The following is a 9,808-nucleotide window of genomic DNA, read 5'->3' as shown; positions in this document are numbered from 1 at the left end:
ATGAAGTCATGAGTTACTTGACTAAAATAAGAACTCAGACTTCAAAATAAGAAACCAGAACCAAACCCACAGCTATTTTTTTCAAGTTCTAAAAAAAAAATAGTATTTCCTTTTTAAACGAATCTCTCACCGCTTAGTATGAACTCGCAGTTCTGCAAGACACAGAGAGCTTTTTTCAGCAGATGCTAAACCTGAAGTCAGTGGAAGATCTAAGCAAGTGGTTAAAGGTGAGCATGTGCTCAGGCACTTCCTGAATTGGGACAGAGCATTCAGTGTTTTCCTGAGTTGTATCTTATGTTTCAAAGGAAGGACCTTTGTTTTGCCAAATGGTTCATTTCTGTTTTGCTGTGCACTGAGATCTCGGGATAATCCTATTTGGAGAGAAGCAGAGAGGAGGGAAGGTTACACTTGGGAAAAGCTATTTTCAGTAACTCTGTTTTCTCTAACCCCATTTTCCTAATTATGATCAGCTAATGCTGACAGACTGGTTCACAGAAATTAAACCCCATTATATGGTACAAACAAGTCAATGAGGCCTGGAGTCGGACCCTACTTTAACATAAGTAAAATAAAGATCCCCTGTGGCTTTTAATTCCTTTTTATTTAGTTACTTAATTGAACCTGCACTGTTCTTCCTTTGTAATTGATTACTACACAGAAAAGGTAATGAAACAGAAAACTTTATTTTCTCTCCAATGATTTTTATGCTTATCATGGAAATGTTTTTACTGTTTCCTTTTGGGACCTAAGAATTCTCAATATAGGCAAAGGGAAATCAATGTTATTTAATTGAAGGCATTTACATGGTTGAAAGATTAAAAGTTGTAGGGGGTTTTGTTGTTTCGGTTCCCCCCTACCCCTGGTAGGGTTTTTCCTCTGGTAAATCAGCTCAGATTTTTCAGAATGTGAATTAATCTGGCATTTTATTATCCCTTTCTTTTTCAAAGCTGCATCTACAAAGTTTGGGGACCTGGTCCAAAACCCACTGAAGCCAAATGGGAATAGTTCCATCTAATTCAGTGGCTTTGGATCATGCTTTAGAAGCACATATTCAAGACGTATTTATATATGTATACACACACACACAGATCCCTATCTGCTCCACATGCCATTTGTCATAACTGGGATTAATCTCTGAGCAAGATAGGGAAGGAAAATTTGGAGGGTTTTTTTGGATTTAAAGAAAAGCCGATGTTAATTCCCCAATTCTATTGTTCCCTTTAAATCTTATTCCTCTCACGCTTCTCTCTGTTTCTTTAGTGTGTGAAGTTTGGTTTTCTTCATTTTGTACACGTTCCCCCTTCTCCTCTTCTACCTTTTTATCTGTATGTCTCAGCTACCTTGGCAGGGCAGGGGGTCTCATGGATGCAGTTCACCCAGTACCCAGCACTGCACCCAGCTTCCCTACCCTTCACAAAGGTATGGGTATTTCTCAATGGTGCACAGAGCTGGCTGAGTGTTAAAGGACTCAAGTCTGAAAGACTAAAGGAGTTGCCAGCTTTCCCCACCCCTTGCCTTTGTGCATACAGCTTTGTGCTTGAAGCAATTTTAGTAAAGACTATGTAACAACATGGTGTTGGCATAGCATGAGCAACATTATTCCATCTGTTTCTAGGGAAAATGTAAAAACATGTGTTAGTATAACATTAAGGTTCCAATTTTCAACAGTTAAAAATCAGGCAACGCTGAAGTTACAGACTGCTTTTCAAAGCTCTTCAGTGATTTTTCATTGCCTTCATTTTTTTGGAACTTGGGTTCAGACGCCTTTAAAAATGTCTTGTGTTCAAAGAGCTTTGAGCACCCATCCTTGGAAACGAAGGCTCTCTTAGCTATTTCAGTTTGGGCAGCCAAAATTATTGCTTTCTGTTGATAGTGTTGCAGAGCTGATATTTTAAAGAGTATTTAGTCTCTCACTGTAGAGCTGAACGAGGGCTGTAAAATTGTATTTGCAAACATTCATCTTAACTTCCATGAGAATTAACCGTACATTAGGCAGAGGGCTTGAGCATGATTACTTTTTTTTATATCGATCTGAGTTTGGCAAAATATTAAAGCTTTAAAGGAAATATGCAGTGCTTTTCTGAATCAGGGCCTTAACACTTATTTTTTTATTTGATTTTTTCATGTGAATAATTATGAAGATACATCAGGCAGAGTTTTTACTAAACACCACATTTTAAACAGTGATGATAGAATATCCTGTCAGTGCAATTGTGGTTATTTGTGCCAGAAGTCTCATTTTAAGAGTTATGCTGGTACAGTCAGGAAACAAAGCGATGCAGCATGTGGCGTCCTGGCATTTGTACCTAGTAAGAACAGCTTTCACTGTCAGTGCTGCAAACTCAAAACAGGAAGATATCTATTGATACAGAACTGTATTGATCAAAGGTATGATCCTGTACAAAGAAGTGATCAAGGAGTGAAGAAGAAAAGGGGATTTGCTGAACCTGATACTATGAACAAGGAAGAACTGTTTGGAGACATGAAAGTTGAAAGTAGTCTTGGCTGCAGTGACCATGAGGTTGTGGAGTTGAAGGCCCTAAGAGGAGGCAGTGGGGCAAAAAACAGGACCACAGGCTTGGATTTCAGGAGAGCAGAATGCAATCTCTTCAGAGATCTGCTTGGAAGAATCCTGTGGAATACAGCCCCACAGAGAAGAGGGGTCCAGGAGAGATGGGTGCTCAGGAAAGCACCATCCCAAAGACTAGGAAATCAAGAAAAAGTGGCAGGAGGCCTGTATGGATGAGCAAGGACTGCCAAACTGAATTCAGACATACAAAGGAAGTGTATGACATTGTAGAAGGCTATTAGGTTGGTCAAGCAAGGTTCCCCACTCGTAAATCCATACTGACTCTTCCCAATCACATTCTTATCCTTCATGCATTTGGAAATGCTTTCCAGGACAATTTTCTCCATCATCTTCCTAGGGACTAAGGTGAGGTCAACCAGTCTGTAGTTCCTCAGATTGTCCTTCTTGCCATTCTTGAAGATGGAGGGATATTTGCTCTGCTCCAGTCATCAGCAGAAATTGGTTGAATTCAAGTGGCTGACTCCTATAAAAGTATTTAAAGTTTTCCATGATAGTTAAATAGTTCAAGGCCTCTTTCATGTACATCCCTGGAGTGTTATTGTATTAAGTCCCTACCAAAAATAGATATTACACAAAAGTAGCAGAGAAAAGTTTCTTTTAGAAAATAAATTTTATTTATGCTAAGTATGGATAGCACACTCAACTTAGAGCAACTGCAAGTAAATGTTATCGCATCATTTGATGTGTGCAATATATTCAAGACAGATTGTACTGCTTATCCAAAACCTTTAGGTAGCATGAGGTTCTGAGGTGCTTGTGGTGGTGGTGGTGGCAGCAGCAGCATGGGGTTTGTTGGTTTTTTGTCTTTATTTTCTTCTGGGTGTTAGGATAATTTACTGCGAACACCATAGCAAACCAGAGTAAGAGAGAGAAAAACAGTTTTATGATGGTTGCTGTGCTGTCTGATATGGTTGCTTGCAAATAAATCCAAGCACATGCTGAGAAGCAGCGTCTCTGTTCCTCCTCACCCTTTTTGTGAATGTGGCTCCACTTGTGCTCCCCAACACTGAGTGCACATGAGACAGCAGCATCCTCAGCAGCTCTGGGCTGGCCTTCTGAGACCAGAGCAGACCTGCTCCCCAGCCCTTGGCAGCGCTCCTCCATGAGGAGGGCCCTGAGGACCATTCACATTCCCCTGACTGCTAGAACTGGCTGCTCTCAAATCTGCTTTTTTTTTTTTTTTTTCATGAGGTGTGACTCATCAGAGTCATCAAGCTGCGACCTCGTAAAAATGGCTTTTCTAGAGCCATAGAAACCACAAGATCCCATTACAAGCCATTTCATTTTCAGTGACTAATGGAAGGTCAGCAGTAATCAGACAAGAGGAAATTCTTAACTCTTTCTCATATTCCCTCTTTCCTCTTTAGTAAAAGCAAAGCTCACCAATAAATGAAATTCAGCTCAGATGGGTATTCTTTATAAACGCTTTGCTAGTGCCCAGTTAGTTGACAGAAGACTGCCAAATGTCTGTTCAAGTTTCTTGGTTTTTCTTCCTGCAAAAACTGTTTGCCGCTTGTAGGATATATTTCAGCTACTTCAGAGGTCTCAAAAGAGCTTCTTTTTTTTTTTTCTTTTAATTTCCATTTGTGATTTTATTGATCAAATAAGTGAAAGTGGTAAGGAGCAATGTATCAAGATTGCAGACTGGATCCCTGAGCACATAAGCAGACTTTCACGACTAAATAGAGCAAGCTGGTGCAGTCAATGTAGCCCAGTCCTGCAGTCAGAATTGCAGAGTTGGGACTCAGGAGGTCTCACTCATTAATTTAATTGCAGCAAATAAAGAAATGAAGGGGGTAAGAGGACAAACAGACACAAACACACTTTTGAGCTTACAAAAAAATTGAGCCGCATGTGCTGTTGGCCCTATTAATCTAAGTGATTCAACATAGACCAACTTTCAGACCTATGCAGAGATCTTGTAAAATTAATGTGAGCAGTATGCTGAAAAATGTAGAGGCATGGGACTCATAAGCAAGGGCTGGGAACTAAGCTTATGGCTGGCAGGATGGGCAGTGCATGACTGGGAGGTGGTGGGCTGTGGAGCATCATATGCACTTTAATTATCAAGTGCTTTTTAATGCCTGTTGGGGGTCTATTAAATTTAGGATGATTACATACATATGCAAGAGTCTGCAGTGTAATGGGTTCTGCCTTGTGCTTAATATTGAAGGAGGATTATTGCTGGGGTCAGAGACCTACCCAGCCAAAGCTTCACTAAGTGACCCTGAAGTCAGCATGAACATGTGTAACATAATGCAAAGGATTATGTGTCATATCTTTCTGCCTCTTCTCGTGTATTGCTTTCTCCATATTGTTATATCTATTTTCAGCTCAGTGTGGGCCTGAGGGATAATGGCAGATGAGTCATGGACTGGACACCAGTGGCAACACTTACCCCATGTCTGTTGGCTACTGACTGAAATCAATGGCTCTACCTCAATTTACAGCAGCAAAGTGTCTGGTCTTACTTGGATCTACTTGAGAAATGTCATTTCTTCTCCACGTTCTCACCTTATGAAATCTCCAAGAGTGTGCAAAACTCACTCATGACTTACCTTCCCCACAGGGGTGAACAGATTTACGGATACTCTAAACAGCACAGGTAATTTGGATGATTTTATTTTTTGACTTCTTAATTTGCCTTTATATAGAAAACCTCTAAAAATGGCTTATAATTGCAGGTGAGGAGATAACTGTTAGAGATAAATGAGCGACTGCGCAGTTCCTCCCAGCCACAGTCTAGGGGAATTTAGGAACCTGTGTAACCACAAGGATGTTTCTTTCCTACCTCAAGTAGCCGGTGCCATTATAGCATTTATTTTCTCGAATTTGGCCAAAAACTCTTCTTAAAACTTTCTATATGGCAAGTATGAAGAGCAGTGAGGCTTTTAATTCCAACCACTGAACTTTACAGGGTCTGAGGTGGGAGAACTCCATAATACAGAATGAGACATGGGCTCCCCATTAGCCACCTGGTATTGTGCCTGTCCTCTGGGTCACCCGGAGACGACCTCACCAGGCAGCGTTGTCCCAGGTCCAAGAACAAGCTCCCCCTTCCAAGCCCACTGCCACAGCCTGCTGGGGTCACCAAACTGGTGAGGTCTTGTGGATACTGTGGGACAGCTGTGAGTCACGAACATTGTTTCCTGTAACATTCCTTTGTGTGGGTTCCTGCTTAGGACTATATAAAAGCAAAGACTGTGCCATCTCCAAGGACACACATGATGAAACTCAGGGGCTCCTCCTCAGGTGGCTACATCTTCAAACAAGCTGACTAAATGAAAAGAGCATTATCAAAAGTTCTGAGTCCTTTGGAGGTCCATCTCAGTCATGCTGTTTAGTATCTATGTACCTGTCACTTTCCTTTAGTTTCACCAAGTAAAGAAAGGTGATGAAAACCAAGGAAATGAGCTAAAGTGACCCCATGCAGGATAAATTGAAGATAGTGACAGACTAGAGGCAAGGGCAGGCTTCCCTGAGTAGAGCAATATACAGCTGGTAGATGTGATGAAATACACAAATGCTTCTGTCCAATGGATTTTACCAGAGTTAAGGTGTTTCCTGCCTGTGACAAGTGATGAGAAGAGATTTTTTTTTCAGGTTTCTCACTGTAAAATCTTTCATAATGCAGACATCTTCTGCATGGTCTTCAGTATCAGCAAAATAGGTGTTTCTTAGAAGCCTTAGAGAGAGCTTAAGAACATTTCAACAAAGTGACGACTAACACCATTCTCTTCCCTATATGTTGTTATTGATCTTCTTAATGGCCCTCATTTATTGACTTCCTTTTGCAGTACCAGGGGATCACTGACTGGGTAGTCCTTGATATTTTGGGTCTAGAGGTTATTTGGCCAAAGATGAATGTAGTTATACTTTCATTGGCTTGCTTCTGTTGTTTCTATTTTTTACTGGCTGGGAATTTCCTATAAGAAAATCATTGAAGTAAATAATACTGTCCCACACTGTGATCATGAGTCCTGAGGAGAAAAGTAGGCTGCATCACTTTAGTACAGCACTGGAAAACTTAACCTGGGGATGCCAGGCTGCACTAGAGGTAGAATTCATCCATTCAAACCCAAGAGTAAAAAGGGGCTTCAAGTTTCTATGAAATGGAGCTTAGATACTGCAGTCTGCATTTTGCCTGTTTTTTGAAGTAACTGCTGACAAAATCAATGTGATGTACTGTGCAGTGGACTGTATATCACAGTATCCATTCAAAATCCTAGTGCAAATACTGAGTATTTGAAGATTTAAAGTAATAGACATCCTGTCAGGAGCAGAAATGGGGACAACATCAACACACAGAATGTGAATAGGATCTTTTCTTGGGACACTGATTTACAGGCTTCAGATTGGAACATCAGTAAAAGTGACTTAGAAATTGTCTCTCAATGATGGAAAAATTTGTGTTGGAACAAAGTCTGTAAATGTATACATAACACCTAGCAGCTGATTGGAAGGTAATCAGATAAAAATATTGGTGTGAAGATCTGGTAAAAATCTAACTTCTGGCCTAGCCATCTTACACAAATGAAACACAATAACCCAGAGACTATTTTAAACAATTATTTCCTAAAATCCTACCTTGCCTTGTCCTTTTCAAACTTGCCATTAATGTAAAAATGTGGAAAGTTAACTCATTAGCATTCTGAATATCAAATTTTACCTTGGCCTTTCAGGTAGATCGTGCAGGAAAATTGTACATGACTAAGGACTACTGGAATAAAATATAACACAAGTCTGGAGTGAATATGTGAATCTTTGAGATATACTATCTCAGGAGCTGCTGTACATTGGCACTCCTCAGCTTCTACCTGAAGAAATGGTTTGATAGGCATTTGCTTAAGATCCTGAGGTTATCCTTGACATAAGCACCAGACACAGATGAACCAAAGCTATCCTAAGACAGTCAAGAAGAAAAAGCATTAAAGGCTGCAGGTGTGCTCTGTCCATCTGTGGCTTGGCAGAATATATAACTCAACACCACCTGAAGTTGACATGGTGTAAGTGCTTATTGGAAGGACTGGCACATATGAGGTCATTTTGGCTTTCCCTGCAAACACCTGTCATACAACATGCACAACAAACTGGACAGAGCTTTTTTCAGGAGAGATTTTAAAAGGAGAACTGAGATAGAGATGTGTGGGAGAAAGATAGTTTTCACTCTAGGTGAGAGTGTGTTAGACAGAAAAAAGTTTAAAGTTACTGTTTATTGAGAAGTTTGTGTGCTGTGTATTTAAGTGGATGCTGGAAATTATAAAATCATGCTCTCCTCCCCTTTTTAAAAAGAATAAAAAAAAATAGTTCAGCTGCACAAAATTTTAGCACCGATTGGGTACTGGGTATTAGCAGCATACTTCTGCACTGAATCCCACTATCTCTGTTGCATTGGACAAACCGGGAGTGTACTTTCTCTTTTTGCAGAGAAGGAGCATGGCTTACTCTCCTCTTTTTGATTGGCTGGCCAACAGGTGAATTCAGAGTGAACAGGTCAGCTCAGATATAAGAAGGACCTAAAGAGATCAAAATAAATGTGAGTGTCAATGTCCACAGAAGTTTTCTATAAAAAGCAGCTTATGAACATTCCCAGTGCTCCTGGTTACTGAAAGCCTCATTTTGTGGTCTGGCTGAAGTGGGCTTCAGGCTGTGTCCCTCCAGCCACAAACAGATATCTCCTTTGGAGAAAATGTAAACATACAGTTGTTCATAGGAGCAGTGCAGAATTTTTCCCCCACTCTTAACTTTATCTAGTGTGCAAAATTTGACCCTAAGCATTATATTTGGAGTGCACTTGGTTTAGCAATACATGGGGATTTGAATCCTGATGTAAGTCATTTAAACAAGTGCCACATCATATTAATTGCAATCAAAAGGCTTGCTGCACCACCTATCTGGTTACATTAGTCAAAGTTAATGAATTATTTATTTATTAAGACACATCTTCCAGCATCTGCACATTGTGCTGGAAATTGTTCAGATGGCAGTTTGAGCTCTTCAACTCAGCAGGAGCATGAATCTGGCTATCACCAGTGGAGTTGGGAAGCTCAGGAGAAGGGTACTGGGACAAGTTTTCTCTGTTACTATTTTTCCAGTCCTTTTAACAGTTTCCCCCTGTGTTGGACTGCAGCACTATTTGATCAGTTTTCTGCACCCTTACCCTGTTATCTCCCAGGCAGCACTTGGGGCTTTACTTCTCTCCGGTCAGCTGTTGGGGGCTTATTACCTTTGAGTCTTACCCACTGCAACCTATACACAATATACAATTTTTCTCTGGCTTACTGTGTGTTTCTTTTGCACTTCTGCAAAGTTAACCAATTTGTGACCTTAATTTTAAGCAAGTGCTTAAATGTTGGGGTTTAGGTCACACTTGGAGAAAGGGAAGAGGGATAGGTTACTGAATATTCTCTTAACACTTTTCTGAATTTGGCCTGCAGTAGTCTTCAAACCCAAAGTTTTCTTTCCAGGGTTTATTTACCACTAATATTAACATAGCAGGCAAGTCTGTCCAGTTACATTGCTCTTTATAAAGCCACTGCCATTTGTTTTTTGTTTCTATCAGCATTTAGCAGATTCCTGGATAACATTTGCTATTTTCTGTCTCTTGTTTCCTCTCACATCCCCGGGACCCCAGGGCAGAGCCCTGCTGTCCTAAAGGAGGTCTCCACCCTCACTGCAGAGGGGAAGAGAGGGGCTGGGGGAAGCATCTGGTTGGGGATGAAAGCAAGACAGTGACACACAGAGGAAGAAATGGCATTGAATGGGAGGCCAACAGGGTACTTCGTCCCCTTATTGCACACACCTGTACTGCTCCACTCTGCTTTTCCTCATGAGGAATCTGCTGTGTAAAGACCAAAGTAAGAGTAGAAGAAGAAACCCCTGACTGCATTGGAACAAAGAAAGGGTAGCGCTGGGTTTTACTGAGAAGATGGGGAAAGCCCATGATACAGAGGAGGAGGAGGTAAAGGCAGTAAAGGACATCCAGGTGCTACCCCACAGAAAAAGAGACTCCTAAAGCTGCCAGTCCTACAATAAGGAAAAGTTCAGTGGTAGCAGAACAAGGTCAAAGGCCTTTAGAAAACCACACATTCAGACTAAAATGGCCTGAGATTGTGCCTCCAGTCCTCTGTGAAGTTAATGATAGCCAAGGGCATGCAGTACTAAGCAGGACCAACACAGTGATGTATGCATCCTGGCCAAGGAATGTTATCTTCTTCT

The sequence above is a fragment of the Strix uralensis genome, chromosome 3 (assembly GCF_047716275.1).
Source record: "Strix uralensis isolate ZFMK-TIS-50842 chromosome 3, bStrUra1, whole genome shotgun sequence".
Lineage (NCBI taxonomy): Eukaryota > Metazoa > Chordata > Aves > Strigiformes > Strigidae > Strix > Strix uralensis.
This window is presented reverse-complemented; position numbering follows the sequence as displayed.